The sequence below is a fragment of the Topomyia yanbarensis genome, chromosome 3, assembly GCF_030247195.1.
Source record: "Topomyia yanbarensis strain Yona2022 chromosome 3, ASM3024719v1, whole genome shotgun sequence".
NCBI classification, from domain to species: Eukaryota; Metazoa; Arthropoda; class Insecta; order Diptera; family Culicidae; genus Topomyia; species Topomyia yanbarensis.
The window spans coordinates 392,787,667-392,814,001 of NC_080672.1; the positions used below are offsets into that span (position 1 = coordinate 392,787,667).

Below are 26,335 nucleotides of genomic sequence, written 5' to 3' on the forward strand. Positions count from 1 at the left end.
CCCAACGGAGTGCGGCAATAATGCCTCAGAAGCAATAAGTAAACACTTCCTCCCGTCTGTTCCGGGAAGACAACGACCACGCGTGCTGTAGGGGAAACTGCGCACTGTACTCGCTCTGGTACGGGGCATTGTCGTCTTTAGATCACTCGCTAGAGACGTTCAGATACAATATTGTGTTTGAGCATTTAGCTATACGTAGAAGTTGGAGAATAGAATTGAGAGCTACAGATACGGTTGAATCGGAATAATTATTCTCTGAGATATTAGAACATACCACAATGACAAATATTGTTTCATAGGAAACTGATCGTATTCCAGCGGTCAGATTTTCCAAACCTTTTACATGGACCTTGAAGTCGTACGAACTAACACAATAAGTGGTAAACATATTCATATTATGTTTGCGACTATGATTGACGTTTGTAATAAACGGAAGTATAGTATAGGAAAGCGACAGACGGTCTGACGGCAACTGCTAACTATATATGTAGACTAGCTTAGCCTACCGCGAGTCCGGCAGAGAGAAAGAGTAGAGGTTACCAGCGTGAGGAAACCCTCGATGTACCCGCTCATTACCGGCTCGACCGACCATGTCGGAATTTTCTTTGCGAGAGCCCCCCCTCTCCACAGCCTGCCGGATGTAAATCGTTCTTCACACTCTAACCATCTCCCCCACTAATGCTGGACACGCGATCGCTTCAAAACAGTTCAAGAAACCACAGCTACTTGGCAGTACACATATGTACTAGCGCTACTACAGTGACGTTCAATTTACTCTGATGCACAGCGGGGAACCACTTTCAACAGAATTATGATTAGATAATTGGTCAATAACAATTAGCCGCTAATTATTCCAATTCCAACGCCAACGGTTCCCTGCTACGTCGTCGTCGTGGTTCTCGGTATAAACTGGTCGTTTATGTGCGCATATAAACTCACAACACAATTGTCTGCTTATCAGTCGTAAAACGTTCCGCTTCAATTGGGAACTCATCACTGTTGACCCCTTTGGTTGTGTGTTGAGTCAAGTAGTCGGGATCAGACTAACTGTTTTTTTTTTCATAATCCAACAGACGGCGGTAAGAGCTATAACCAGCTGCCTTACAGTAGCATTTGAGAAAATAATATTTAGAAACTTTTTATGATTATTGCACTTCAGAAAACATTTAAGGCATATTTTTAAAACAAGTCCCCCTCGAGCAGATATTCCATTTAAATTTTCCACCATTATACAATGCTAGTAGTATTTTTGTAATCTGAAGCTGATACATTTGTACTAAAACAATAACTAAATAATCGCTCAGCTCAACCACATGGATTCACCGGCCTACAACTAACCTTCAGAATCCAACCCATTTCCTTCATCTAGGTTATTTATTTTATCCACAACAAGCGGATGACCAATTAAATGCCAAACCATTGGCAACGCTCCCGTCAGCGCAGCAGTGTCTGAATCAACCGCAGTACAATTAACATGCCATTTGCATGGCATACTTCAATAACTATTGGCACTAAAATGTTCCAAAAAATTGCTAATAAACAACAGCAGCCCGAAGCCCCCCCAGCGTGTTACTTGCGATCGGATCGAGGTTTTGGATCCTATCATTATCCAGTTTTGGAGTAATCCCTCCCCATTTCGCCTATTCCGACACCGGGTGGGTCTCCGATTGATCAGCCGATCGAGTCGCAATTAATGAATCAGAGTACTTGAGAGGCGGATATATGTATACATAATTTTTTTGTAGATATTTTGGTTTCCGTAACACTCGTTTTTAGTACATTAACAAATCAAAAATTTTTGTTCATTATGTCACCTGTACGGAAAAAAGTTTGTGCTCAAAATCGCGTGTGAACAATCACGTTTAACGTGACGAAAACGGAACCGTGAACAAAAATCATAAGCTTTTAATTGTGATTAAGGAGAGTTTCTTTCAGATTTAACATAAGCATTAGAGTCCCCTGAAGAATGATGCATTTTTAAAAACTCAAAAGTCGATTCCTAGTCCCACTAGAAGTACTTGCTTCAAATTTGAAGCAAATGGGACAAGTCTAGCTACCGGACCAACGTGCCTGAAGTTTGTATAGGATTTTTCGACAATTTACATGGAGAAAACCGACTAACTCGCATTTCGCCGCTAGGTGGCACTGTATGCATCGTACTATCACTGTAAGTGAAAATAAGAAAGATAATTTTATTGCCTACAATCTTGTCACAGACTACTAGTGAATCCGGCTTTGTTAAAAGAAGTTATTAAACTTTTAACGAAGTGATGTCTGGGTCAGTTTTGCATGGGGCGTAGCCGCGCGTGGTTGTGTATCAGTACTTGATTCGCACGAACTAAACATTTTTGTGAAAAAATGGTTAGGTTTAGGTCAATAGTATGTTCAGACGATTTATAGTAAGTAATACGAGTCATGTTTGGTTAGAAAATTTTAGTTCCACATTTTACCGCATAGAGAGCGCCAACAGTAACTTTTCATCGGAAAGAGATAGAGATTATGTGTCTTCCACAAAGTTGTAGAACAAGCTTTTTTAAATAATTTTTTTGGCCACGTCCGAATGCAGATCTTCTAGGTAAGGAATGTTAGTCCGATACATGTTGATGCTAGTGACCGAGGAATCCTCTGCATCTCCACATGTATCACGAGAAGTAGAAGCTTGTTAGTAAGTGTGCCAATAGCGTTATCATGTTTATAATTGCTCTAGGCAGCCGCCATAATTATTTATTTATTCTCTGTGCAACTTCAGCTAGTCCAGATCGATAACGGAGTAGCAGCCAAGGGCGGTCGCACACGCTCTCAAGCTCAAGCTTATAATTGCAGCCGGCTGCAGAGAATTTGGAAGATTTATGATTGTTTGTTGTATTACTGCGCTTTTCTAAATAAGAAACTTGAACCCCGGATAGCTGCCAATATTGCCTATTTCTAATATTTTGATAAATCGATGTCGTTTAAGGGGAGCGTCTGGTGTAAAGTGCTCAAACCGAAAGTTATTTTGTTTTAAGCTTTTTTGAAGGCAAGGCAAAAATTGATCTTTTGTGTAACGTAAAGATTTATTTATACATTCATTGTATACGAAAAAATACATTTTTAGCCACGCAGAGCTATACATACGAGCGTTGCAAGAGTAGACGTCTAACCATTTCCACGCCGAGGAGCGCCACAGCGAACACGATAACTCTTGATAAAATTTTCTGACACAGGAAATTCAATAAGTTTTGTAAAGCATAGACTTGTGGTTACTCGGTGAACTCGTTGAACCAAAAACAAATGGAAAAAAGTTCGAATTTCGGAAAATGGCACCTGGAAACCGAAAAATCTCATATTTTACAGAAAAAATCGCTCACTTTTCTTCAAAAAAAGAAATGAGAAAAGTTTTTTATCCAGTTTTCTGTAGTTCATCGACAGGCTGCACATGTTGTACATTCTCATAAAAAATCAAGTCAATTCGTTGTTTAATTTTTGAGTTATAGTGTTCGCCAATTTGAAAAACGCGAATTCTAGAATAACGCCATTCAAGGGTGTCCGACATCATTTGGCATCACGAAAAATACGCTGTACAAAATGACAAATAGTTTCTCATGAAAATTAGAGTAGAAGTAGTTTAGAGCAAGGTGCTTATAGTTCTAAGGTGATTCGTCTTTGGCAGTAACTAGGTGAGAAGTGAGGAAAGCGAACAGCATATTGCGGGGAAGAAAAATGACAGCGAACAACTTTGTTTACCGCCTGAAATCTAAGCAAACATATGGAGAGAACTAGTAAACAATGTTGCTAGCTGTCGTTTCTAAAACCAACATGACTGATCGGCGTTTTTGAGGATCGGATCACCTGAGAATAAAAACTCCTTGGTTTTGAGTGTATTGTTTATACTGTATTTTTATCGCTGTCAATTTTTCGAAAATTGTTCCCGATAGATTGCAATCTGCGTGTGTTATAGCAAATACGCGCTTGGAATGTATGGCTGTCTAATACAAAAGAAGTGCAGCGTGGCCACCGAGATTGCGGGAGACTATTTTAGAGGTTCAATACTAACAATTAAGCGAAAAAAAGATTCGATTTTTTTCCACTACACCACACGCCCCCCGTGAACTAAAAATAAATAGGTGGAATGTTTGATATAAATCAAATTATTGAAATAAACAAATCAAATTAGTTCAGCTCAAATGAAAATTAGACAACATTAAAAAAGAATGAATTTGAATTAATAAAATTGTTCTAAGCTAACTAATTGGATGAAATTAATAAAGATAATGACTGAAGAGAAATAATAAAATGAATAATAAAATAAATTAATGGAATAAAAAACAAAGAACATGAATAATATGAATGAAATGAATTTTGTCATGGCCAATTTTCTAAAACCGTTTTCCTGCAAAAGTGTTGGAGTAAAGAAACACGAAAAACCTGTTTTGATCAAGATATGTGCTTCTCTAGCACTGCTAGAAGCTGCTCAATTATTACCTTCCGATCCTTAATACACATATCCTTCATAGTTTTCAATAGTTCAGTTGGGCGGAAAAGGCAGTAGAAGAAGTCTAATTTGATAAGATTTATCACTTTTCAAAAAGATTTTAGGGTAACTAAAATATGATTTTGACCGACTATTTGAAAAATTCTTAAGTGATTTTTTGAGTTCCGGGTTGAAACTGATCTTGACTCATATTTTACTAAATAATTTGAAACATTGCAATCCATGAATAGGTTTTAAAGAACAGAGTTTTTTCTTAAGCTATACGGTTAAAATAAAATCATTACTCGAATTGCGATTTCTTATCTCTTCAGGATGATATGCACTGATAAAAACAAAGTACCCATTAATGCGTAGAAAACTACGCATTTTCAATAAAAGTGGATTGGTATGAGTACAGACCTTGTACGTCAACCTAGGTATGTTTTACCCATTATTTTTCGCAGAACTGTTACAACAAAATGCGTAAAAAATACCCATTCATGAAAATGGCGCCAGAACGAAAAATACTGTCAATAGAATTATTTCTGAATTTAAAAAAATAAAATAAAATATCGTTCATTTCACACTATTGCCTCCTTATAAAAGTATAGGAATCTAGATAGAGATCCTATTCCAAAACTCCTTAACAAAATAAAACTGGATATATTTTTGATGGCTGGATCTTTTGGCTGCTCTAAAAACGCCGAACTGGTGCATATTTGCAACATCCTCAGTCTAAACAGCCGAAATGTTCTGTTTCCGCCAAGGACTCCGATGCAGGCGGATAATTTGCAGGTTCCGCTACGATCCTTAGTTTGTAGGTTAACTCGCTTGAAACAATTCTTAAGGATTTTTAACCCATTGTTAAGATCAATATACCCATTGACATTACCTCATCGAGTAGTTGTGAAATGGATAAAAAGTATTCATTGTTAGAAACAAACAAAATACCCATTTTTTACTTGACGCATATCTTTGCACGATATTAAACAAACCTGCATGCAGAAAGTTTTAATATTTTTATTTTGTCATTAGCTCTTCAGTGATAAAAGTATTATCGAAGCAAGAGTATCAACACAGAGAAATTTTGCTCGCATATAGCCTGAATCCGAACTACTTGCACGCCAAGTTAAGGACATCATTAAAAGTGAGCAAATCAACTGTCACCAGCGTAATGGCAACCGGAAGAAATAGTAACGGATATTATCAAGCATATGAAGCTAGCGAAGTTCACAGAGAATCATCTTGTTTGGAAGACTTTCTGTACCTGTGGTTCGAAAAGCGACATTACCATTGCGACGGAGCCCGTCAACAAAGAAAACTACGTGAGAGTGAAGGAAAAACCTCTGCTACCTTTCCTGAAGCAACACGATGCTATATTGGCCGTATTTTGAATTCTGCCATTACTGCCATTATTGTCAAGCGGAACCAAAGACCCAAAACTGTGTAAGTAAACTGGCGCTGCACAGAGGAGTAACTAGAACAAATTCTTGGCCAAAAACCAAAATATTTTTTTTCGATCTTTTTGTTTCGTTATATTTTTTTTATATACCTAAGAACCTACTGTATAACGTGGACAAATTAGGAGTATATCAAAAATTGATAAAGAATTTTTGCATGTATGCCCAATGGTGATATTTTAAGGCATATTTTAATCGTTTTCGTTATATATTCAGCAAAATCGCTTTCTAGTGATGATGACTGTATTAAATAAGATAATATTATTACAAACGTAGTTCAACACAACTGTTTGTTTAACTTCAGCTTAAAACTAACTAAAAAAAGTAAACTTGCTGTGTATTGCACCAACTTTAAAAAATACCTTGTTTTAACATTTTATTCCAAATTTGAATTATAAAAAAGTTACATTATACGGCTAGATCCGGCAAAGTTGCTGAAGCAGTATTACAAAACAAGATTTCAGCTATACAAAAAATATTCGAACTCTTCCGATCTTGTCCGATCCACCAATCCCAAGCGATTTGAAAATATTGAAATTTTGACTAATTTGAGGTACACCGAAATGCTGTAGGGCCAAATATTATGTTTGCCAACATGTATCTCTATGAAAATATGCACAGGCGTCCCTTTTCTTCTCCCTTTCCCACTGATCAAATGTTTATGCAACTGGAAAAATAAATGTATTCACAAAGATCACCTAGAGATTACTAGTATTTGAAAAGATATAGAAAATTGGCCTCTGCACTGCCAAATTGTTCCAAAAACTAGTAATTGTCTATTTTTAGTTCATATTAAGGCATAATAACAACAATTGCAGCAGCAAATAATTTTGGCCAGGATTCGACCCCAATTACTCCTCTGTGCGCTGGCGAACAAAGTAGACGAGGTGGCTGGACAGAATTTGATGGCAATAGTTAAAAGACGCTCAGCCGAAAGCTTTAGTATTTTATACTAGTTGAACTTATGAAAAAATTGATTTTTTTAAGAAAAACCTTTTTCAATCCACCTAGAGGTGCAATTGTGCTTTTCTCATTTCTCCAAACTATGATTTAATAGCTGGTTCGTACAATATAACATTATGGAAATGTCTTTCATTCTTATTACACTTGGTAAGTATATATAAGAGAACCTTTTTTGTATTCATCGCGGTATCGGTTTGAATCGGAGTTTTCTATGTGATCGCACTCCACAACCCGTAACTCCGGAACCGGAAGTCGGATGAAGAAGGAATTTAATATCAGTTTCCGGGGACGCAACACCTTTCATTTGAGACTAAGTTGATCAAATCGGTCTAGCCATTTTCGAGAAACCAATATAACCATTATTCTGAATTTGGATGCTTCCGGATACGTCGATGGTGGTCAGTGTGGCCAAAGAGACCTTGAATGACTGTTGGTGACCTAGATCTACAAATTCAACAGTTGTGTTTACATTTTGGAAAAAATTTCATCTTTTTACATTCATCGCAGAATTCGTTAGAATCGGGATTTGCTGCGTGATCGTACGTATCACCCTGTAATTCAGGAACCAGAACTCGGATCCATACAAAATTCAACAGCAGCTGAGGGACCTTTCATTTAAAATCAAGTTTGCCAAATAGGTTCAGAAAATTCCGAGAAACCGATGTGGATTAATCAACAAATTTTATTTTGTAACCATACTCCTCAACTCGTAATCCGATGTGGACATTTTGTTAACAAATCCGCACATACACACACATACATACATACATACATACATACATACATACATACATACATACATACATACATACATACATACATACATACATACATACATACATACATACATACATACATACATACATACATACATACATACATACATACATACATACATACACACATACATACACACATACATACACACATATATTTTGCGATCTCGCCGAACTGAGTCGAATGTTATATGAGACTCGGCCCTCCGGGCCTCGGTTAGAAAGTCGGTTTTTGGAGCAATTGCATAACCTTTCTATATGACAAAGACAAAAGAATAATATTTAATTAGCTTAATCAGCATGAGTTCAATGTTATATTCATGTGATTATATTTTGAAATGTTGGTGGAATGGGTTTGAAAGTGGAGGGAATGGGGGGTTAGTAGAGTGGGAGTGTAGGATGCGTCAGAAATCCTTCATCTTATTTCGGTATAAGGGGTGGATGAAGGAAATGCGGGCGTGAGGGTGGTCCAAGGGGAGGGGAGTGATGAAGGAGGGAGGTGTAAGGGCAAGGCGGGGGGAGGGGCGGCGACGCAATACTCAACTGCATATTTTGCCTTCCATTTGAGACTTGGTTTGAGAAAATCGGTTCAGTCATCACCGAAGAACCGATGTGACTGTAATTGTGGAATATGCCCGGAATTCCGGACTTCCGGAATCGTCGATAGTGGACAATATATTCAAAGAATGTTTGATTGGCAATCAGTAATCTAGATCTGCGATTAGAAGTAATTTGGTAACCATTTCAATAGTTTTTAGCCTCTGAGGTATTACGATTGTACCGATTTATCTGGGAAATTCCAGTGTATCCTTACTAACACCCAGGGATGGGAATTTCGTTCATTCATGATTCGACTAAAACTCTCCAAAAGAACACAACTGAACGTAGGTAGAGATGAACTTCCGAAGATGTGAGCCAGGTAAAAGAATGACACGTACTATATTGAATGAAGAAGATCGTGTTCTTCATTCGCAGATTGAATCGGAAGATTGTACTGTAAACATTCACAAGTGAATCAACTTTTAGTTCACAAATGAATGTGACATTGTATTCTCTGGTTGGGTTAGGTCAACTTTATAGTGCAAATGTACATTATAATCAATGTTGAGAAGTAGATTGCACTACAATCCACTTGAAATTGATATTGTGATATGCACGGAATCGTTTTAAGAAGTTATTTTTTTTTCACCAGCACATTGCAAACTACTTACTCAACAATAAGAGATCACCAAGTACAAATTTCATAGGTCTATAAACAAGAACGACAAGTTTTTTTTTTATTAGAACGATCCGGAGAATGTTTTGAAATGAATCTTTGTGAATGAAAGAATGCATTCATTTGCGATCCTTTCTGCTTTTATTCAAAACACTACGTATGCGATGGAGAATGGATCATAGCTGGTCGTTGTCACTTTTTTTCAATTTTGTGTTTTGCTTCTCGCTTTCGCATGAACGCGTAACTCTGCACAAGAAGGGTTGCCGAGATCGGGTTTCACAGTAAGAGCATGTGGGCGGATGATTTCAAATTGATCGTTTCGCGAAATGATCTTTCCCATGCCTGCTAACACCCCTGTAACTCCGGAAGCAAAAGTCAGAACCGATTGAAATTCAGCAGCAGTCAACGGTATTACTGTATCTTTCATTTGAAATCAAGTTTGTAAAAATCGGTAGAGAATTCGTTGGGGAATGGGCGTGATATTAGCTTTGGAATTTGGCGGGTTCCCCGGGGGCGTCATGAACCGTCATAGGTGGCCAATGTGGTCAAAGCTGCTTTGATTGATCATTAGTGATCCAGACCCGCAAACTAGAGTAATGTTACATCCATTTTAATATGTTTTACATCATTTGAACATCATGGTGGTACCAGTTTATATGGGAATTTGCTGCGTGACCGCACTCTTCAACCCGTAACTCCGGAACCGGAAGTCGGATCAACTAAAAATTCAATAGCAGCTTATGGAAGCGTTATACCTTTCAGATGAAACTAATTTTGCGAAAATCGGTTCAGCCATCTCTGAGAAAATTGTGTGAGTTTAAATGACACACACACATACACACACAGACATTTGCCGATCTCGACGAACTGAATCGAATGGTGTATGACACTCGGCCCTCCGGGCCTCGGTTAAAAAGTCGATTTTTACAGTGATTGCATAGCCTTTCTTTATATGAGAAAGGCAAAAATAATCATTGTTGTTCGATCAAATCTCGACAAACATATGATTACGGCCTAAAAGCCAACTGTCAAAATCCACTTTGAACGGAAATTCCAGACAAACCGTTACTAGTCGAACGCAGTTCACAACAGTTTATGAAAGAGAAAACTTTTCTCTTTCATTTGCTACCAACATCTGTGATTGGCGTGTAACGGTTTGTCCGGAATTTCCATTCAAAGTGGATTTTGACAATTGGCTTTTAGGCCGTAATCATATGTTTGTTGAGAAATTTTGACTATAGATGGCGCCGGTGGTTGAGTGGTAAGCGCGACCGCTGCTTAGCCCAGTTGGTCTGGGTTCAATTCGAGCCGAGGTCGTTTTGATTTTCTGAGGTGAAAACTCAGTGTCACGTCTTCTTTCGCAAGGGAAGTAGAGTCATTGGTCCCGGTCCACGTGCTGATGAACCGATATCTGGTTGTGGAGTCCCTCTGGCGTCGGAATTAACGGCACTAATAGTATTTTTCTATAGTTCTCCACAAAAGTTTCTATCCACTATACATAATAGCAGAGAACTAGTTTTTCCAATAGATTTCGAGCTTAACAGTTTCTGAGTTCGAAAAGTCTACAATAATGCAGAAGGGCCTTATGCTGAGCCCCTCGGCCCATAATTTCTCTCTACACTGCCAAACGTAACTAGACATATTTGGATGGATATTTTTTGACCCAATTCAATACACCTTATCATTATTCAGAGCATAGTATCACATTCCATAGTCAACTTGATAACATGCTGATGTTCTTCACTGTCCCTACCGTCGCCCATCAAAAGAGGAAAACCGACAACACTGCACCGCCTAGAAACCATTCCGGTAACATTCGCTTGCCGAAAGGTATCGCCTTTTCCATGACGTCATATTAGACAACGAATGTGCGCGAAGCTACCGGAAACTAGAGCAAGGATGAATGTGTTCCTCGTCGCTTTATTGTGCTTCTTTTCCTGGAGGCGAACGATAAAAAAAGGATAAATCTTGCCATGGCTTACTACTGTGCAGCTTTTAGGAGTTGAGTAGACTTTTACCTACCCATTGACCCAATGACCTGCTCACTGGTGTGGTTATTCAACAAAATAAAAAAAAATAGTTGGACCTCTTAGATAAATCTCGGAAATAATTGAAGAAAATAGAAAAAGAGCGCGCTGCAAATTGAATTTGTCTGCACACTGTAATTAAATTATGGCGGCAATTTATGTGACGAAATGTGCCGACTATATGCACAATCCAAACGATCTGAAAAGTCGAATTATCCCAGTTCACCATTTTTATTTGCAACTAAACACCGAACGAAAAATTACCCTGCGATTAATTTCGGAATGCAGCAAATTATATTTTTCTGCTGTTTCTCACCGCCTCCTTCTTGCGAATAATACGCTAAATTAAAAGCAATTTAACTGTTTTATCATCATCTGCGTGCAGATCGTTGCTGTTAATCTCTAATTCGACTCGATCGATATTGCAACTACGATGTGCAGCGAAAATTAAAAAAAGCTCACTGATCGTGCATCGGATTACAATTATCGGTTTTGACATGTTATCTAACGCTGCAAACTGGTGGGTGTGTGTTGGGCGAGTTTGGTGGCGCCACACCAGCCGCTCTTCGATTGGGTCACGTCGATAATTGCAAATTACGAAGCACCTCGAGGTCTCAGGTTTTAATTTGCGATTATTATGCGTGCTGTGAATTTCTGCAGCGGCGGCGGTGCGTATGATGTCGACATTTGGTGGTGGTGATTGACCTCTCTGTTGCGGAGTGGATTTTTTTAAATTTTCCATGTGATCTTTTACTGTATGGGATTGCTATATTCATTGGCATTCTAAACTCAGGATCTTGCGAATCATAACCTGTTGGCTCAATCGGTACGATCATCATGTAATTAGAAGATTCGTGCCAACTCTGTGTCTCGTCAAATATCATATTAAAGCGGAGAAGCCCTCACTTTCCCCTAACATATACACATCAATTATTCAGCAGCATAGTGTAGGAAGTGTTCAACGACTTTACCGAAGGAAGTATAAAGCCAGAATGTTCCTGTAAAATGTTATAGCTGTTCAATGTGAAACCGTTTGAATTAAAAACCAAATATTGTGCCTAGAAATCTGATTTTATACTGAAATAACTGGATTTTTTATTATGCTTTTGTCAAGGTTTGCCTTTTCATATAGAGAGGTTATGCAATTGATCCAAAAACCGATTTTCTACCTGAGGCCCGCAGGGCCGAGTTTCATATACCATTTGACTCAGTTCGTCGAAGTTCGGAAAATGTCTGTGCGTGTGTATAGGTATGTATGTATGTGCGGATATAATAACAAAATGTCCACATCGGTTTCTCGGAGATGGCTGAACTGATTTTCACAAACTAATACTATGTTCACACTACAGAGTTAAAACGCGTTATAATAGTCAGCAACAAGAAAAATGTCATCAAGATAGCGTTAAAACCAAGAGGGTGAATGTTTTGACGTTTCTTTGAAAAATGAGTAAAGCCAACATAAGCTAGCTTTTTGGCTCGGCTAGTTGCCAAAAATGACAGCAAACGAGCTTTAAGTACAGTTTACATTGCCACGAGCCAATGTTGTTAATTTTATGGAGAAAAGCAATACAAGAAAAAGCATAATTTCTTAGTTGTTGGTAATAATTAATATTTTTAAATGTCACCTTCAAACTATATTGTACTGTTTATATGAACAGACTTTAAGCATTTGAAACGTAGCCAGTGCTACTGGCTTCAGGAAACAAACACTATGTACGAGGTTGGTTAAAACACGGTTTAACCCGTAGTGTGAACGTAGTATTAGTTTCAAATGAAAGGTATAATATTCCCATCGGCTGCTATTGAATTTCACCTTGATTCGATATCTGGTTCCGGAGTTACGAGTAAGGTTACATAGAAAATCTTGTTATAATTTGTCCACATCGGTTTCTCGGAATTTCCTGAACCGATTTTCACAGACTTAATTGTAAATGAAAGGCACTATGTTCCCATCAGCTGCTATTGAATTTTGTGTGGATCCGACTTCTAGTTCCTGAATTACAGGGTGATGAGTACGATCACGCAGAAAATCCCCATTTCGACGGATACTGCGAAGAGTGTACAAAGGTGATTTTTTTTAAATGTAATCACATCTGCTGTGATCTGTAGCTCTAGGTCCCTAACAGTCATCCAAAGTGTATTTGGCCACATTAGCCACCAGTTCCGGAAGCCCCGGAGGAAATATCAAATTTTAGAATAACAATTACATCGGTTTCTCGAAAATGGCTCGATCGATTGGACCAAACTTAGTCTCAAATCAAAGCTTTTATAACACCGTAAACGGCTATTAAATTTTATTCCGATCCTATCCACGGTTTCTGAGTTACGGGTTGTGACGTGAGGTCACATAGAAAATTTCGATTCGAACCGTTACCGCGATGAATACACAAAGGTAAAAAATTCTTTAGAATGTGTGTCAAACGACTTGCATTCTCAGTTATAGGTCACTGGCGGCCAACCGAATTCGCGTTGACCACGATGACCATCATATACAGTTCCGGAAGTTCCACGGAAAAGTGGCCACCTATAAAAATTAACAAACTCTCATCAGCTTATCGGGGATGTTTGGGTCGATTTTCACAAACTTAGTCCCAAATGAAAGGTACATTGGCGTAGCCAGGTGGAGGAGCGGGGGAGGTGGAGGTTGGAAGTTAAAGCCCCCCCAAACACAAAATTTGTTAGATTAAAAAAATTGATGGTGACTCATTTAATTAAATACACACAATAAAAAATTTGGAAGTATGATCAGGATCACTATATTGGGAACCTATTGTTTTAGGCAACATGGAAACTTTTGGAAAATTGTGGGAAATGGATCCTGTAACTGATCCCTTAGCCGAGGTCCCATAATTGTCATAAGCTATTTTTTGAAGAGATGCTCCGAAATATGCATTAGGGACACTGCTTCGAGCACAGTTTGATGTTTATAAACATAAACTTGCTTACCGAAAATATGCATACAATGCAATATTTGCTTAAAATGTTTTTTTAAGTTGCGTAGAGTTGAGACAAAAACTCAGTGTGATTTACAACGACAATAATATTATGGAAATTAGAAGGAAAAATTATGAAAAATTACATTTTCCGTTTATGTTTAACAGGTCAGGATCGGTTTGTATGGGCATTTAGTTTTTTTGGTGTTATCTATAGACACTTTATGCAAAGACTAGCGAAGTGTCAAAAAATGCAGCCAAACGAGCATGAGGGAATTGTGAGGGGAAGCAAAGGGGGAAGCCAATACAAAGCATATGGGATTTTCCGTGATGTCAGTAAAAATCAATGGTGGCTAGTTTTACTGATTTTGTCTTCGCAAGTGTGTATAAAGTGTCTGTAGTACTATTTATTATATAAGTAGCCTCTAAGCAGGATTGAAAATAATAAAAAAAATCAAAATATTTCAAGTTAGTGACTATTAATGGTGAATATATGAGTGTTGAATTGAATGGTTTATTATTTTTTGTATACGTGGACTCGTTCTGGAGTAGCTTTAATAGTGAAAAAAGTAAAATTAGTGCTCGAAAACATTTTTTACGATCACGATCACATTATTTCGAAACTGTCAACTTTGGATGTTTAGTATCTTTGAAGAATATTACAATGTAAAGCAACGCCTAATCCAATAAAATAATTTAGACGGTCGATCCTCTTAGAAGTAATTGAAATAAAATTTACTCTTCCAACAAATTTAGTTCGAGATTTAATATCTTCGGCAAAGTTTTCGAAAATGTTATTTCAAACAACTTTATTAAACGAAGCGGGCATAGCGTAGTTAGTCAGTCGATTGTACGCATCTCACCTAGGTTAGGTAAGTTAGGTTTAAAAATTTTCCAACCTGAAAAAAAGATCCGAAAGACCCTAAGGGTAAAGCCCCTATAATCAAAATGAAAAAAACTTCGTTGAAGACATTCCATAACTAATTTTGTTGAAGACACGAGTAATCCGTGTATTCAGAATATCGAAATATAGTAGACTATATGTGAAAGAAAACCTTTAAAACAAGTTAATCTGATATTACTGTAATTGATAAATTTCATCTGGTAGTCTCTGAAGCCTACAATAAAACATTTATTGAAAAGAACTGGCTTTAAGAAAAGTTCTTCAATATCGTTTTATATCTCGATGCACTGCATTAATGAAGTTTTCATATTTTCAACAAAGTTGTTCAAAATGAAATTATGAACAACTTTGCTGAAGACACCAAGTCCCTTACAATTTTGAAGAGCTATTTCTCCATAATTACTTCTAGGAGATTTAATCGCCAAAATTATTACATCTAAAGATGCGTTGTTTTATGTTGGAAAGCTTCTTCGAGGTTGTTAAAAGTCCAACGTTGATGCTTTCCAAATTATGAAATCTTGACCGTTAGAAAAATTCTAGAACAATTATTCCACTTTAAAAGTGCACTTTTTATTTTCATACTAGAATTTTTCATATTAGAAAAGACATCTTAGACTAATTTTGTTTCTGAACTTTCAATTTATCAATGTTACATGAAATTCAAGCATTTTCGCAAAATCAACGATTTTCATCAAAACTCCCTCCAAACCAAATTTCTGGCTACGCCACTAGAAAGGTATATTATCCTCACAGACGTCTATAGCATTTCGTATGAATCGGTTATATAGTGCCTGGAATATAGACTGAACCGTCCGGTCACATAAAAAATTCCCATATAAGCCGGTACTAATTTTTTTTCAATGGGGCATCATTCCATGAAATTTCAGAAATCGAATTCGTATTTTTGACGCCAAATATCTCTAAAATGCATGAAACGTCGAGATTTTATGTCATCTAAAAAAATTGTTTTGACGAAAACAATCTTTTTGGCCGATTTGGTGTTTATACCTTTCGGGCATAAAATATCCGTCCTACACATAGTGTGAAGGGTAATTCTTCTCTCACCAGCTGATCAAGACAACCAAACTACCCAAGTAACCATAAGACGAATTTCGCGCTAAATCGTATTTAGAGTTGGCAGCACTCTCTCAGATTTTAATGAAATTTTCCGTACATGAAGACTTTGTCACAAAAAGCCACTTCGCATACTTTGTTTTTCCAAAAATGATCTAGACTGTCTTTTGAAAAGGGTCAAACTTTTATTTACCACTTTTTTTCTAAGTCTAAAAATGACAAATTCTCCAAAAAAATGTTGCAGTAGCGATTTTCACAAAATTAGTCAAATTTTTGAATAAAAATATTAAAAATATTCTTCATCGACTGCCACACTGAAAAAAATCTATTTTAAAAATTTAAAGTCGATTTACAAAAAAACTCCATCTTTGATTTGGATGAAATTTTGTTCTAAAATAGGTAATTATGTTCCCTCCCTACCATCAAAAATTCAAGTTGGGCACTTTCAAGAGAAAAAAGTTATTCGAAAGAAAACTTTTCCTTATCCAAACTGTTTTTTTGTTCAGTGTATTTTCATCGAAAAATAAACCAATGAAAATCATAATCATCTCCGAATCCATTAAAACTCAGTTTGTGAGAAGATATTGTCTAAGTTAGCAACTAAGTATATTTTTATTAATCAAGAATCCCATTGAAAACAGTTTATGTAATTAAACAAATATTCCATTACTACTTCTTTATTTTCTTGTTTAATTCTGAGGAAAGATCACATGAAAAAACCCGTTAACGTACAAATGCTTGAGCCCTTCGCGACGATCCACGGCATCAACACACGCGATCCCGCAAACATGATAACATCCTGGTGATCAGGTGAACGTCTCAGCGCTTATAAATTTTCAAACGCGGTCTCAAACGTGAACCTAACAACTCCCACACTCGCACGATCATGAATCGGTCACTTCCGGAAGTTTCTATCTTTGGTATCAGCAGACTAGGTCCATGCCTTCAAGCCAATTAAAAAAAAAGCTCTCATATCTACTGGACAACACTTTCCATGGCGACATGACCCGGAACTTCAGTAATATGGGGTAACTCACTCCCTGTCAGAATGTGAATTGTACACCGTAAACTAAATATCAGAATGATGGTCCGAGTGACCACCTAAGAACGCACGCGAATATGTGAATGGCTAATAAGATAACCATTTGAGTACTTACGAAGTTTCAAACGCGGTCTCAAACGCAAATCTCCGTACTAGCAACTTATGTTACATACATTCAGTTGGACCAATCAAAAAATAAAGCTCATATCCACTAGACAACACGTTCCTTGGCGACATGACCGGGAACTCTAGTGATATGGAAGATCTTACTTTCTTCTTGCATCTAAACCGTACACCGAAAATTAAGATCAGATTCACGGTTCGCGTGCGATTATCCAAGAACACACGCGAATATGCGAAAGGCACAAAATCGAATTTATTCACGCGAAGTTACATGCACCTTAGCATACGCAACATACAAACGCACACGCGATTAAACACGTTAACGTACAAATGCTAGATCCCTTCGCGATGATACATGCGATCGCAAAATCTCTACGCCTGCACATATCTGATCCGTACAATGAATATCACATTCAGAATCACGGCCCGCTGCAATTAGCCTTAAGCAGTGTTTTATTGGGCCATGTTGCCTTTCTCGTCTACAAGTGTAGTGTGTGATTCTGACGGAGAGCCCTTCTGAGAACCTAGCTCTACAGCTCCAGTAGGACAACACTCGAAAAAAAAAAGATTGTTAAACATTTCAGTTTCACAAAATTGTTACCATCATAGAAATACACCATATTATTGAACCGAATAATTTGATTTATCGAACAGTTCTTCAGATATTCTCATTTTTTGTATTAAAAAAGACCTACCTTATATTCCCACCTAGGTTGAGGGGTTTGACGGTATTGCAAACATCATCAAGCATATTGCGTGCATCAGTGCTAAAGAATGTTTACACTCAAGTTTGTTATGAATACATACCAAATTCGTTACTGATACTTTTTGCATGTATCAGGCAACTAGCAGTTGGGAAATTGGATTCTGGGAAGATTATGACTTTCATTGGATTAGTTTTCGATAAAAATACACAAAAAAAATCAGTTTGGACAAGGAAAAGTTTTTTTAAATAATTTTTTTTCTTGAAATTGCTCAACTTGAATTTTAGACTACAGGTAAGGAACCTATCTTGGATCAAAATTTCATCCAAATCAAAGATAAGGTTTTTTTGTAAATCGACTTTAAATTTTTAAAATCAATTTTTTCAGTGTAGGAGTCGATGAAGATTTTTTTTCAATATTTGACTAATTTTGGAAAAATCACTTCTACAACATTTTTTGTAGGATTTGCTATTTTTAGACTATGGTAGTTTGAAAAAAATTGGTGAAAAAAAGTTTAACCTTTTTCAAAAGACAGTCTGGATCATTTTTGGAAAAATAAAGTATGCAAAGTGGCTTTTTGTGACAAAGTTCTCATGTACAGAAAGTTTAATTAAAATCTGAGACGGTACTGCCAACATTTGTACGAGTTATCGCGAAATTCGTCATAAGTATTAAGCCATTGCACAATATTGGCTATATATTTGCACTAATGTTGCATTGAAGTAGAGCTCAATATTACCATCATTAATGTATACATACACAGCCGAGATATAGCATTATCGCTTGCTCTGTATACGTATATAAAGCTGATATAACGCGTATATGCTTCAAGGATCTTTAAAGCATGTATGCTTTCTGTGTGCATTTAGTGCCACTATATTGCAAATATAAAGCCGATATAATGCTATTACAATTCCGTGGGTTTAATCGTTATGCAACTCCTCTTGAAGATTATATTCGGCATATTTCATTTCATTCCAACACATGCAATGTAGCCTGGACAGCAAAAGCTGCGCGCCTGCCGTGAGGGACGAGGCAAAGTACCTCTGTTCGAGACTTACTAATGTTAATTTTCATAAAACGTTATTCATTAGACTGGTTCAATTTTTGACTTGTAGCTCCACCAGGTTCTACTGATTTCTTTTATGGCCCTTAGTAATTGTGCAAATTTTGGTACCGATCGGTTGTGTCTACGGACCCTCCAAAAATTTCAAAGTTTATATAGAAGTTTGTATGGAAAATCGGTTATCATTGAAAATAAATTCTTAAAAAATCACCTCACCAATCAATTAATCAGAACACAATTTATTTCTACAGGTATTCTTCTACTGAACACATTCGGGGAACATTGTAAGTTTATGAAAATTCACTAAGAAAAATTATTAACCAAAGAAGCAGCATGACTTCAAAACAAGTGGATTTTATTATTAATCGTAGCAACCCTGTTTGAATAGCTCCATCGTTGTACAAATTAAAGACGCTGAATCCCTCTGGATAAAGACTCGCCATCTTTATATTATTATTCTTATTTATCTGTAAGTGTCATTCCAATCGAGCACGAGACTTGTCAAAAACACTCAATCCGAAGAAGATCGTTTCGAATCATTCTGGAACGAGGGGCAATGACAGGTCTCGTGCTGGATTGGAATGACACTGACAGATAAAAAGTAAACAAACGATAGACGTGTCGAGTCTTTATCCAGAGGGATTCAGCGTCGTTAGTACAAATGTAAACCAGACTTGCCAGATGCAACAGGGTTGCTATGATTAATAATAAAATCCTCTTGTTTTGAAGTCAAGCTGCTTCTTTGGTTAATAACTTTTCTCAACCAATTTTCATAAACTTACAATGTTCCCCGAATGTGTTCAGTAGAAGAATACCTTTAGAAATAAATAGTGTTCTGATTAATTGATTGATTAGGTGATTTTTTAAGAATTTATTTACAAACTTTGAAATTTTGGAGGGTCCGTAGACACAACCGATCGGTACCAAAATTTGCATAATTACTAAGGACCATAAAAGGAATCAGTAGAGCCTGGTGGAGCTAAAAGTCAAAAATTGAACCAGTCTATCATTCATATTGTGTGAGAATGAATTTCCGATAAGGGTATTCATTACAATGCATTGTAAGGGAGTTAATTACTGTTCCAAACAGTATTTTTATATTTTTTTGATCATCATATCGAAAAGGAAAAATAAAAAATCGTTAAAACTTAATGCCAATTCAAGCTTTCTAATAGCATGACATTTATGCCGTACTGGGAAGAGTGTGTATCAGGGTGGGACAAAAATTAGATTCTAGCTCCGTGCAACTTTTTAGGTGCCATTTGGGTCCCAGAACAACTGTGCAAATTCTTAGCTTGATCCCTGAAACTATATTTTTGCGCCCACTGTTTAAAGTCTGCATGGGATTTTGTATAGGAAAATTAACTTTCACAAAATAATTCCTCTAGGAGTCGCCCATTATTTCCTAAAAATAAATCGTTATGTGGTTTTTACAGGAGATTTAACAAAGAAACAAAGTCTCGAAAACCACGAAACAATCTGACGCTTGAGAAAAAAGTTATTAAGCAAAAACCGATTGATGCTCTGACGATTGATAAAATATTCATTTTTTCTAGCACCATTGCTTTTGATTGTCCAATTAGGTTTTACACCAACCGACATAACCCCGCAAAATGGGCCGGATGAACTTCGTTTAACAATTCTCGGTGGTTTGTTTACATGGGAGTTATGTGAGTTCGAATGTAACAGATGAGCACCCGTTGCACTCGTACTCACGCATCTGACAAAGTAAACAAACCACCGAGAATTGTCAAACATTAACTTCATTCATCATAGGTTCATTCGTGTCGTCATCTTGTAGAACTCAATTATATGCAATTTTGTTTTAATTTTCTCTTAATGTTTCAAAATCATTTATCTATACTGTTTGGCCACTTCTCAAGAGTTTTGAGGGATAAATTGAGTCTTCTTTTGTACATAATAAGAGAAAGTTAAAAATTTTGTATATAATTCGACCATCAGCAGCTGTGATGCCATGAAATTTTCAGCAATCTTCAAGGCATCAATCGGTTTTTACTGAATAACTTTTTCCACAAGCATCAGGTCGTTTCGCGGTCTTTCAGACTTTGTTTCCTTGACAAATTTCCTATAAAAATTAGACATCCATTTATTTTTAGGAGGTAAAGGGCGACTCTTGGAAGAATTATTTTGCAAAAGACGACTTCCCCATACAAAATCCCATGTAAATTTAAAACCGTGGGCGCAAAAATATAGTTTTACCGATCGAGCTAAAAATTTACAGAGTTGTTCTGGTAGCTAAATGGAACCCAAAAAGTTACTCGGAGCAGAATTTTATTTTTTTTCATATAACCATGTCCCACTCTAGTGTGTATCTCAACAACGACAATCGCTCAGAAATAGAGATATGTCATAGACTACGAGAGGGGTATATCGCAATAGATCTAAATACTTCCAAAAATTCGTCAATTTTTGCACGCAGATCTCGTACGTTCTGGTAATAGATTCCTAGCAGATTCCGCAGGTGAACTACTGCTACCTGGGTGTTGCTGAGCGTTATTGTTCCATGGACGTTATTGAACTGTAAAGTGGATCGATTGTGAGCGGAAATGTTTTTTTTACAATTCCTGGTTCATACTTGCTTTATGAGACGGTACCGAGCCCTATTGGAGCTTCCATAGTCTGGACCAAAATGTTTGTGCATCGCTCTCTAAAGCGTCTCCCAAAACGTTTCCCGATACTAGTTATGGAATTCGCGTTTCGAATTTGTCTCATCAGAATCCAAAAATAACTTAGTGACTGGACTAAACTTGCGCTGGGTAGACGCTAGCTCCAAAAAATGAAAACACTAGTTGTGCTTCTGTGCAAACCCCTAGTTCTGCATGATGTTTCGCAAGAATAGGAGTTCTGATTAAGCTGATGAGTATTAATTAAATTGAAACTTGTTTTGACGTAGCAAGACAATGAAATATACATTAGGCTATATTTCTCGTTAGTGGAGAAAATTTTTGTTAAAATTTTTTTTTCTCCATTAAGGAGAAAATTGTTTAAAACCATCTTTGCGCGTGAAGAGCACAAAACATGTAAATACATTAGTTATGAAATTTACGCTTCGACTTCGTCTCATCAGAATCCGACACTAACTTAGTGCAGGACATCGTGCAATACTGGAGGTTTGCTCAGAAACACAAATGGTGTTTTCGTTTTTCGTAGCTAGCTTAGTCCTGTTACAAAGTTAGTGTCGAATTCTGATGAGACGAAGTCGAAACGCAATAATATAGTTATAGCTTTTCTGCTCTTCATGCACAAAGATGGTTTTAAACAAATGTCTTCTTAAATAAGAAAAAAAGAGTTTTGCCAAAAATTCAAAACGCTCTGCTGACTTGTAGAAAATATAGAGACTCGTATATCATGTACAAAGCTTCATGCGATTATGAAATTGTAGATGATGTAGAGATGTAGAGAATTGTCTTCATTTGTTTTGACAAAAGAAAATCTACTCAGAAAATCATGCTCATGTATTCCATCTAAACATCGTAGTTTGATATTAATGAATTTGTCAAGGCTGATTACAAAGTTTAAATCCACTTGTATAATATGGCGGATTCACCCAAGATTTCACGACAATTTTTACACCATTCCGTTGTTTCATCAGATATTCTATAGTATTTCAATAGTCCATTTTTGGCAATTTTCTCACAGTATCACAGAAAAATTGGATTCGCCCTGTATCAGTCATCAGAGTCAAAATCAAATAACACAGACACACTATTCGTGATTGTCAGATTTTTTCAAATAGGTGTTACGTGAAATTGAATTATTAATTTTCATTACGTCAGTCCACGACATAAGAATAATTCATTATCAAAGTAGCTGCTATCATGAATAACAAACTACCAACAGTCTGCAGTATTATTTAAATGCTGGCAACCCGGCATTGTGCATTGCAATCTGTCTGCTTGTCAATCGTTGCCACACAATTTCCACACACAAAAAAACACGTCCACAAGTATCCTTTTGCCATCCCCATATCGATTATTGCCATCCCCGTCCCCTAGACGGACCTCTGAAAATTGCAGTCATTCGGTAACAACGGTTTTCCCATTGGGCGGTGTTTTGAGTTAAATGAGAAAAATACTTAATATGCTACCTGTGATCGCTGGGCTGCTGCGGCGGCTGGCTGGAGATTCACTACTACAGACGAACTTCCTATTTTGGGTGGTCTTGGGTGCGGGTGTAACCCCAAGTGAACTCCACGCATCAAAAGCGCATATCCACCACCCAACCACTATCCGAATCCTTTTGTAGCAGGCAGGCGTGTTTGTTGTTATACAATACGCTCTTGCGCGCTCTCTCTCTCTCTCTCTCTCTCTCTCTCTCTCTCTCTCTCTCTCTTTCTCTCTCGTTATGATTTTCGCTCTACAACGAACATGCGAAAAGCATTCCACTGCACGGAGCTTTCTCTCTATCTCGGAAAGCCTTACGGAAGCACATTCACAGACACAGACGCTCACTTTTCACCGTGGTGGCTCGCCAATATAATCGAAGGGAGTGGAGCATCAAATTGACAGTTGCATACAACATAAAACGGGCGGGTGATGCTGGGGAGCTTCTCCTTGCTACTCTCATCGGATGCTTACTTCACCGATGTGAACGTTTGTCCGTGTGTATGGATCGCCGCGCACAAGAACCAACTCACAGATGTCAAATATACGAGAACACAAGACAAAAAAAACACAATAAATCGATACAGCTGAAAATTCACCTTTGAACTAAGGATCCCCGTGGACCATTATTTGGATTTTATTCCTACCACCGATGAAGACCCCCAGAAAGGTCGCATAACTTTTCACAATTTACATCCCAATAGATGAGCAAGACCTATTTTTCATGCACTCAGTTCCTCAGCCTATCGGAAAAACGTATCAGACGGGTGAAAATCGATCCCCGCCGCACAGAATGATAGAGCATATCTCGCTTTAAAAAGCTTTAATTATCCTTTTTCAGTGATACTCCTAACGTGATCGACCACTGAAATCACCTAATTGAGCAACGCAATAGAACAAAAAGTGCTCTGGCAGAGTACAATCAATTCCAGGATGGCACACACTGGACCTGCCAAGTGAGGCAGAAGAACACTACACAATCGAACAAGCTCTACGTCGCGCGAATATTACTAGGCCACATCTTTTCCAGACGGTGAATCGATGGAGACTGCCACTGGCGAACCCATATTGGGGGAGGCTCTGCTGATTGCATCTGCTCTCTTATTGCTGGTGGTTCAGATACATCTCCTATCCCGTCTGTGGGGAGCCTGATCTGATACGCACGAGAAAGCACCCTTTCCGCTCTCGCAAAGCTCCGTTTGTTTCGGTGTGTGTGTGTGTTTGAACGAGGATCGAACTATAGCAGCATCTCAATCCAAGGTAATTGTTTTGAAAGGTAACGGTATTGTGGGAATAAGATACGATGGAATTAAAATTTATTACTGCACAGCTCGATACAACTTCAGTAAAACCAATTACACGAAACTTTTCTGTCTATAGTAAATCATTCTACTAATAGAGAACCTGTGGCTTTGACGAAAAGCATGCACACAATTCTGAGTTTTTTTCAAAAAGACATTTCTACATTGAGTGACCAGAGCCGTAGCGTGCGGTTGGGCAGGTTAGCTCCCGCCAAGGGCGCCAACCTTAGTGTGCGCGTAAAATCTTGGTGTGCTTTATAAAATAAGTGAGGTTAAGTCATAAAATAAGACAGGATAGGAATATCATTCCCAGGAACACACAAAGTCATGTTCAGGAGCGTTTTATTTTATATAGGAGTTTCAAAGTAGAACTGGAACTGAAACATTCACATCCCCAGCAGAGCGTTTTGTTTAATAATTTGGAACAATTTTGTTTCAAAATTTCAAACTGTTATACGATGCCGTCGTATTTGTTGCCGATTTTAAAACACGTTTAGAACTGTGTTGAGCATGGTGTACTTGGTAAATCGATTGCCTTGTTTGCAGCTCGCCTGGGTTCAATTCCCGACCCCGCACATAAAGGGTGTCCCACATCAAATTGCATCACGGAAAAAATGCTGTAGAAAATTAACTAGTGGACCGATCCTTTTCAAACATTCAGACAATAAAACAAAACGCATTAGAAAGCTTTAAGCATATTTATTTCATTCAACTCCAATACCATAACCGTACGCTTGGACCTTGCGTTTAACTCCACTCATTAGGTTCTGTACAGCATCTGACTGCAGCTTCTTTTGTACGGACACCCACTTTCTCGGATTTGACCTCCTAGGGATGCTTCCGTAGTGTCTGCGTCATAATTGCTGAATATTTTTCGATGGGTATTACTTCCGATGCGTTTTGGGGTTCACGTCCTTTGATACGAAAGTGCCCCGTTGACTTCGTGCCCCTCCAGGACAACATTTGAGTAGTGGTACGAAGCTAGATTCGTCCAGAAGATCGTAAGGTCGTCGTGTTGCTTCAACAGAGCAAGCAGACTTTTCTGTAGACGCTCCTTGAGGTAGGTCTCCCCGGTTACTGTCTCGATAGTAACGGACGGCGCACTCTGTTTGACACATGAGCTGATCGCTTGCCAAATCGTGAATTTATTGGCAAACTTTGAAAGTTTCTTTCTTTTTTATTTCGTGGACTTGTTGACTTTTCTCGGTGAAAAGTCAACAAGTCCACGAAATAAATATGTTGCAGTGACAATAAAATCTTATATTTGAAAGTTTATGCTTCCTTACTTTCTCCGGAACATCAAACTTGTGCTGGTCGGTGAAGAACAGTAGCCCTGGAAGCTGCCGGAAGTCCTCCTTGACGTAAGTCTTATTATCCATGTTGAGACAATGAGGCTTCGTCAGCATCTGGGTGTACAGTTTCCGGTCCCGTGATTTTCCTCCTTTCTTTCTCGCCGTTCGTCGCGATTTGGAGCCTTCTGCACTTTGTACGCATGCAGCCCCTCTCGGTCCTTGGCTCTCTGAAAGAAAGACTTGCCCATATTTTTGGCCACAACCCTTACCGAAATATTACGATGCATAAAAATTAAGAAAATCGCAACAAAGCTGCTGAAATCGCAAACATGAATGAAATTGCTCCACGCGAAAAATCCAAGAGTATATTATACAATAAAATTTCACGATAATACGAAGAGAATTGTGAACATCGTTCAATTCTCGGCTCTTTCAAATTATGAATTTGAATGAAAAAGCTACACCCACATTAAACCTACTAAAAATTCCAGTGTAACGCCATACATTTTTTGCGTGAGCTAGTTTTGTGAAAATACTCATATTTTCATGAATACGAAACTATTAGCGGTCCATTTTACGAAATTTTGATTTTTTTTTCAAAAATTGATAAATAGATTTTTTTTTGTGTGTTCTCATAGGAATGATCCTAACTTTTCTCAACGCTTGGTCACTGATGTCACGGCATAGAGAGTAAGTCTCTAGCACCATAAATTATTCGTCGTGTGGTCGACCCCTCAGTAGGAAGGCTTTCAGCCAGCCCTGCATGTTACTTTAAAAGCAACAATTGTGGTTAGGAATTGTAGTACCAAGACCCTTTTTGGTTACATAGATGCCAATATTCGTCACGCCGATATACGCCGCCGCCGATTGGTGGCAAAAG

The 26,335-nt window shown here is 37.7% G+C and overlaps 1 protein-coding gene across 3 annotated transcripts in view; it reads right to left on the minus strand.

Moving 5' to 3' along the window:
• LOC131693015 (uncharacterized) overlaps window positions 1–23,917 on the minus strand; it is a 146,376-nt gene extending 122,459 nt beyond the window's left edge. For 2 of the 3 annotated variants that reach the window (XM_058980465.1, XM_058980462.1), the window contains exon 1: window positions 22,847–23,917. The gene's annotated coding sequence lies outside the window, so the exon portion shown is untranslated. The remainder of the gene's footprint in view (window positions 1–22,846) is intronic. The other variant, XM_058980463.1, reaches the window with a different exon arrangement.
• Between the last annotated feature and the right edge of the window lie 2,418 nt (window positions 23,918–26,335).